The sequence below is a fragment of the Octopus bimaculoides genome, chromosome 23, assembly GCF_001194135.2.
Source record: "Octopus bimaculoides isolate UCB-OBI-ISO-001 chromosome 23, ASM119413v2, whole genome shotgun sequence".
Taxonomy (NCBI): domain Eukaryota; kingdom Metazoa; phylum Mollusca; class Cephalopoda; order Octopoda; family Octopodidae; genus Octopus; species Octopus bimaculoides.
In genome coordinates, this window is record NC_069003.1 from 35186835 (window position 1) to 35194623 (window position 7789).

A 7789-nucleotide genomic window follows, 5' to 3' on the forward strand; every position below is an offset into this window, starting at 1 on the left:
GGCACATAAAAGACACCATTTCGAGCGTGGCCGTTTTTGTGCGGGTGACACGTAAAAGCACCCACTACACTCTCTGAGTGGTTGGCGTTAGGAAGGGCATCCAGCTGTAGAAACTCTGCCAAATCAGACTGGAGCCTGGTGTTGCCATCCGGTTTCACCAGTCCTCAGTCAAATCGTCCAACCCATGCTAGCATGGAAAGCGGACGTTAAACGATGATGATGATGATGATGAAACATAAAGATGGGCCTTTTCATAATAATAAAATAAATGGTTTAGACAAAACCTCAGCAGATGAACTTGAAAGATGCAGCTTTGTGGCTAGGAATTATAAATGATGATCCATTTATGATGTTAGACCAACAAAGTAGCTCCATTCAAAGCAGCATCTGAATAGGGATTTTTCTGAGGTGAAGGTGATAAGAAATGATAACCTTTTGGTTAAAAAATGTATCACTGTGATGATGACATCTTATCTGCTGTTGGTGACAGACTTGGCACTTGAAAATAGAGAAAAGGTTTTTGTGGAATATTATAAATAAGGAGCATAAACAGGATGTTCAAAACACTTTTCATACCATTTTTATTCTTAGGATAAAATATTTAATCAATGAAACTCTAAAGAAGACTGAGAAATTGAGTAAAAGATCACATATTGTCAATGTATTTATATCTTGAAATTCTTAGAAGGAAGTCTTTTTCATTGATATCAATAAATGATACTTGTATAATATAATACTTAACTGATCATCAGTTGATGTAATCTGCTGTCTGCACTTGTAGACTAATAAAACTGTTTTTATGAGTTTATTAACTTTGTTCTGAATAATGATTTTAATACGATATATACTTTGTCTCTTTGTTGCAATTCTTGAAGTAGCATCTTGCATCCCCAAGTGTGTGGACACCCAGGTTGTAAGATCCCAGCACAGAAATACCCTCTTTTAAATTTTTATTAGTTGTGTGGCTTATCCCCAGATTATCTCTCCGATTGAGCTGATCCAATGTCAAAGGTGTTCTAGCTGTGACCCTACATTTAGGATGTGATTCAAAGGAGATTGACCGCTGATTTTGTTTGTCATTTCTGTGCATACATGTTCATGCAAATACACATAAAATATTTATTGTGTTTATTTATGTATAGCTAAATCCACACACTCACGATAGAACCGAGCAAACAATGTTGATATGTTGTTTAGTATGGTGACTGAGTGCAATTTCGACTTTGATAAACGTTTGTGATTAATACAAGCCAGCCAGCATGGAAGGCGGATGGTAAACAATGATGATGATGACGACGACAATGATATATTTATATATATATATATCATCATGATTGCATATGGGGGTGTGGTGTGTGTATGGGTGTTGTTAGTGTTACACACACCCACTCCCATGGGCAGTAGCTTGGGAACAAAATTTGCTTTAATGAGTGTAAACTCAGGTTCAAAGTTTTTATGAAAAATGTGAATTCTTTTAATGTTAACATTAAAACGAATGCAGGTATAATAATAATAATTTTTATGAAACGTTCATAGGCTGAGCAAGACACTCTCATGGAATTTGACCAAATAAAGTTCAGTTTTTAGCATAGTTCCTCTTACTGTCCACACACTTCCATAAGTAGTTGCAGTGCTTGGATCGCACTGGTCAAGAAGCTATTCTGTTGGTCAAAATGGTCACCAACAGCAGATAAGATGTCATCGTCACCCTGAATAAGGGTTGTTTAAGGATGTTGAGCAAAACACCCATGTTTCCAAAGGTGAATTATTCAAATCCCAAAGAATTCCTCTCAAAACATGGCTATGATGCTCCCCCACTACTTCTGCTCTTGATCAGAGATGCACATATCGTCAGCCACCAAGGGACATGCTCAAATGGTTAAAGTCAAACAACTGACAAGGAAATCTGTGGTATTGAGCAGAATATTTGCTGTAGCCCATCTTTTTGTACCAAGACAAAACAATGTACATGATAACACTTCCAATCAGTTAAGATAAGAAGCTGTGAAAGCCACTGCCTGGTACTACATCAGGGCATCCATTATTATCATCATTATTATTATTATTATTATTATTATTATTATTATTATTATTATTATGGCCGTCAGCCTGTGAAGTCATACATGTTGGACCTCTGTTATTTGTAAGTGTTTAATTTAATTTGTAAGCATTTCGGCTGGTTGCAGCCCGTTTATTCAACATTTTATTTATCAAGTATTTTGCTTACATTGTCTGGATCGTGGCGGTAACATTTGTGTAATTTCAGCCCCTTTCTGGGGGTTGCAATAATTGTTTTGCCTTTTTTTTGTGAAGACAGGATTCTATTCATTTTCCCAATTTTACAAAATGTCGGATTTGGAAAAAATAATAATAATAACGATGAATCGGTCAAGAGCAGCGTTCTGTTGTAAGTCCGAACAGAAACGCAGCTGCAGGGGAAATAAATTTCTCGCTAAAGAGAAATACAATTTCCCCTTGTTGCTATGACGACAGTAACAAGTGCAAAAGTACCAGCCGTAACGATAATGATGACGATGACAGCAGCAGCAGCAGCAGCACAATCGATCTCAGATCCCTAAATTTAGATGTGACAGTAATTAGTGAGACGTGAATAGCCAGGAAATATGCTGTTGTAACCATTTTCGAAGACTACGAGGTATTCTCATCTTGTGGTCTGTCGGGAGCAGGCGGCAGTGTGGCAGTGTTATTCCGAAAATCCCTAGGTTTCTAAGTAAGGGCTATCTTCTTGGACCCGGACGGTAGGTTGGTGTTCCTTGATGTGAAGGTTGTGTCTCTAGGTTGGTGGCTGTGTATGCTCCAACAGGGGCTAGGAGGCCAGATTTCTTCAGGCGTCTAGAAACATTCTTGGGAACCTCACGCACTTTAGTACTAGTGGGAGACTGGAATAGTATTTTGGACGTGCGGAAGGACTGTATGGGTTTAGTACAAAGAAAAGCCCGAATCACATCAAATCACTCAGCACGAATGTAACAACACGAGTTGTTTCCCCTGCATCTATAATAAAGACGGTTCTCTCCCTCTCTCACTCTCTCTCTCTCTCTCTCGTTTCATCTATTTTTGTTAAAGATGAGAGAAGCTGCTTGATACACATCACCATACATCGTTTCAGTTAGTTCTTGCTTTCTATTCGATTCTCGCAATCACAGACTGCCACTGTTTGCCAATTCTAATGAATGGGATTTAATGAGTTTTCACGATGTTTTTAATTTTATCTGAGTTATTTCCCTTCGTTGTCAAAGTCGGAGCACTTTTGTCCGGATATCGAGAGATTAAGATAACTCGCTACCTGTTGGTTAATGCCTCTATGTCTGCGCGCGCGCGCGCTGGTCTTTACGTATTTCTGAATCAGAAACGAGTTCGAATTTAATGTCAAATTTGATCTTAGTGATGGGAGATCTTGTCCGTTATTGAAATAAGGTTTTGTTGATTCGTTCAGGACCACAATGAATAGTTTAAAGAAAAGTTGATACAACATGAAATGAAACATGCAAAACGGCCCATGAACTACGCGGTTTAATAGCACTAAAAAGAATTTACGAGGGGTATTTGACGAACATTTCTGCCGAAATTGTGGCACAAACGAGTCGAAGAATCGATATTTGGGTGTTGTGATGAGTGCTAAGACTACGTAAGTGTAAGCTAAAGAAACACTCGGCATTAGATGATGCCCCTGCTGCTTACAGTCGGGATCGGTATTTTGACTGTTAGCACTGTTGTCGCAGGGATCGAATGAAGGTAGTTCTTTCTGGATTTCGATCCCCAAAATATCAACCGCTCAGAATAACCATGGTTGTATTAGTGACTGTACGGCCGTGTATATGTGGAGTTAACTACAGACGAACAGGAATACCACGACCCTGCTGCCTTTCGTAATGAATTAGACAAGATCAAGGTACTACTCAAGCAGCGCGGACCCGAACGCGCAGTCGCGCGTCCGCGCTAGCCAGTCGTGAGTGGTCGATCCTAGCCCTAACCCTAAACACGTATTCATTTGCACACGCGGGTTAGGGATATGGTTAGGGTTAGGGATAGGGTTAGGGTTAGGGATAGGGTTAGGGTTAGGGTTAGGGTTAGGGATAGGGTTAGGGTTAGGATCGACCACTCAAGACTAGATAGCGCGACTGCGCGTTCGGGTCCGCGCTGCTTTAGTAGTACCCAAGATCAAGTCTAAACAAGAAGAAAAGTAGAAAAGCTTATAAGTCCTGGGAAGAAAGAGCAACGGATTATTTTATCTTCTTTTATTTTGGTTGATATAAAATAAAAGTATTTATTTATATAATATTAAACAACCATTTTGTGTAAGTCAACAAAACGTCTGCCATATCAGTATCCCAGTATTACTACCATGACACACACACACACACACACACACACACTAATGCTTAAATGAAGACCGTCTGACAGATCGGCAACGATTTACAGCGTGCACAAGATAAACACAGCTTTAGCAGGCCACACAGGGAAGATGACATCACGTAATGGGACGCGGCATGTAGCATGCGTTAAGATTCTCACTTCTCTTCCAGACTTATCGACATCGTCAGCATGACAGATTCCTGTCGTTTACAAGAAACTAAATCATATACCCTACTCTTAGTTCTGATTACAGTCACTCAGAAACAGCCAGTTGCTTTGATGTGGCTGAGTCCTTTGTGTTCAGGGTTAGAGAAGAACTAAACGAGTGGTTCTCAATAATTTTTTTACCTAGGGATCCTTTTGGCTCCTATTTTACTCGGGTGAACCACATGGTATAACGAATTAAAAATGGGATAACAGGATGAGACAAAACGCGAGAAAAGGTGAGAAGTAGATATAAAAGGTGGAAGGTTGAAAACCGGAAAACGAAAAAGAAAACAGAAAGAAGCAAAGGTGGGGTGATGGAGAATTAGAGTTATTTCCCAGCTGAAAAGGTAGTGGCTTAGAGTCTGTGGTACAGTTGCTCAATCTGGAGAGGGTGGCACTTTGCCTAGAATAGAAAAAAATATTTCAAATACCGGACGAACATATAACTGCTACAGCATCAATAATATTATTAACGCTAGACACCATGTTGGAAGGTAGGCATTCCGTCGGTTAAGACGACAAGTGTTCCAGGTGATCCGATCAACAGAACAGCTGGCTTGTAATGTTAATGTACAAGTGGCCGAGTACTCCACGAACACGCAGTTGTCAAGGAGATTAACGTAGTTCTGAAGGAGATTCAGCGTGACACAGAGTGTGGCAAGGCTGGAGCAACGTAAAATAAAGTATCTTGTTCGAGGATACAGGGCACCGCTGGAATCGAATTCATGACCTCATGATTGTGATCCGAATGCCCTGACCACTAAGCCCTGACCACTAAGCCCTGACCACTAAGCCCTGACCACTAAGCCACGCGCCTTCCCGTTGAAAGGTAGACCACCAACGATGTAAGGAGAGAGGAAAAGTCAGGGTCACTCTCTGATTGTGGTTACATTCAGCCCTTTCATTGTGGTCACTACTTGTTTATATAGGAGCACAGAACTAGAGAGGGCATTGAAGAAAGTATATGGCCAGACTGTAGCATTGCGTACAAGACAACGCGTCACTGTGTGCAATATGGGGTGGGAAGGGTTAGGGTTTATTTGGAGCAGTAGAGATTTTTATGGCTGACAAACTGATGTAGGCCTCCATAGTAACTACACCAACGACACCACTACCATCACCATCACCTCCTTCACCACATCCAGCACCGCCGCCGCCGCCGCCATCAATGACAATCCACAGTAAACAATTCTCTAATACAATGATCCAGATTTATGAGGAAAATAAACAAAAATATTTTTAAAAAACGGATTAATAGTTAATTCGTCTTTAATGACATTTTAGTCCTGTAAAGCGTTTTTAATGCCTTCACCAGCCCTAGCCTCACCATCGTAATTATTACCACTGTTTTTTTTTAAAGTGTAGCTTGTTTTGTTTGGGCCTGTCTCGAGAAACAACATTTCTTCATTAAACAGTGGCGGATCAGAGTAAAATGGTGGTGGATAGAAATCGTTTAGCATCACATCAGTCTATGAAAAATGTCTACTAGATATTCTCTGAACGTCTTGGCTCTTTGGCCTTCATAAGGAGAAAGTTGAAGTCGTGAAGGGTTTTCCAGTGGAAGTGAAAGTCAGAAAGGTTGGGGTCTTTTTTAGGAAAAAAATGTTTTCGTCATGGCGTTAACGTCTCAAATCTCGAGGATTCACGCGAAACTAGAAGAATGAGATGGTCGCAGAATATTTGGCTAACGAAGTTCAAATGACAGGCAAACCGTACGATACTGGGAGAAGTAGAGAAGGTGCGTGGATCAGTGGTCAGAGGGGTTCGGCTTACGATTGTAAGGTCGTGAGTTCGATCCCCGGCGGCACGCTGTGTCCTTGAGCAAGATTCTTTATTTCTCGTTGCTCCAGTCCACTCAACTGGCAAAAATGAGAGGAATATTTGAAGTTCAAAGGGGCCAGCCTTGTTACATTCTGTGTCATGCTGAATCTCCCCGAGATCTACGTTAAGGGCACACGTGTCCGTGGAGTGCTCAGCCATTTGTATGTTAATTTTACGAGCAGGCTGTTCCATTGATTGGATCAATTGGAATCTCGCATGCGGTCCATTAAACGTATCCTCTCTCATGTCTTCTGTACATACTAACTCTCGAACAACTGCTATGAAAACCGAAAAAATTGAGTTGAGAAGCGGAAAAGCCATGTCGGTACAAGCTGATAATATTCATAATTAAGTGGTGGATACAACGGAGGCCAAGGGGGCTAATTTGACCCGGAAATAAACAGACCAAATTATACCCGAAAAGTAGAGCAGAGGGGGTAAATAAAAGCATCGCTTCTGTAATACATTACGATCTGATCGTCCTGTATTTCCCTAATTTTTATTTAACTAGATTGAAACGTTTATTTCCATCTACTACTGGTAGCTTTTGTGTGGATTGTTTGATATCATGTGGCTGACGATGCGCAGGCACATACATCACGACCATATGTGCGCGACATTGTAATCTCATATTAAGATAAACAGCGCATGACCTTGCAGGTAGGGCCCAGTTAGAATTTTCATCAGTTGGAGTAGCCCATCCTGCTCAAATGGTCCTTGAATAAGGGTTGTTTAAAGATGTTGAACGAAACATTCATGTTTCCAGTGGTGAATTATTCAAACTTCAAAGAGTTCCTCTCAACACATGGCTGTGATGTTCCTCCACTACTTCTACTCGTGATCAGAGATGCACATATAATCAGTCACCAAAGGATATGCTCAACTGGTTGAGGTTAAACACCTGACAAGCAAATCTGTGGTATGGAGCACTCAGCTCTGTTTTGAGTATTGCCCTTACTCTGCGATAACATTCTTTTCTGATCTTTTCCCTCATCATTAAATGTTTGGTTCCATCACCTTCAAATACCCCCAGGTATTTGTAGCTCTCCACTGGTTCTCATTCCTTTATGACATTCTGTTGGTCAAAATTAACGTTGGATCTATCATTTTCCCTCTTATAAAGGTAGCTTTTGCACATTTACCGAGGCCAAATTCCATCCTGATGTCATCACTGAACTGTTTAACCATTGCTAGTAATTATTATTATTATTATTTTCATATACACACAACAGTTGGAAAAGAAAAGAATCCTAACATCGGGCTACAACAATATTATTATTATTATTATTATTATTATTATTATTATTATTATTATTATTATTATTATTACTATTATTATTATTATTATTATTATTATTATCATTATTATCATTATTATTATTAT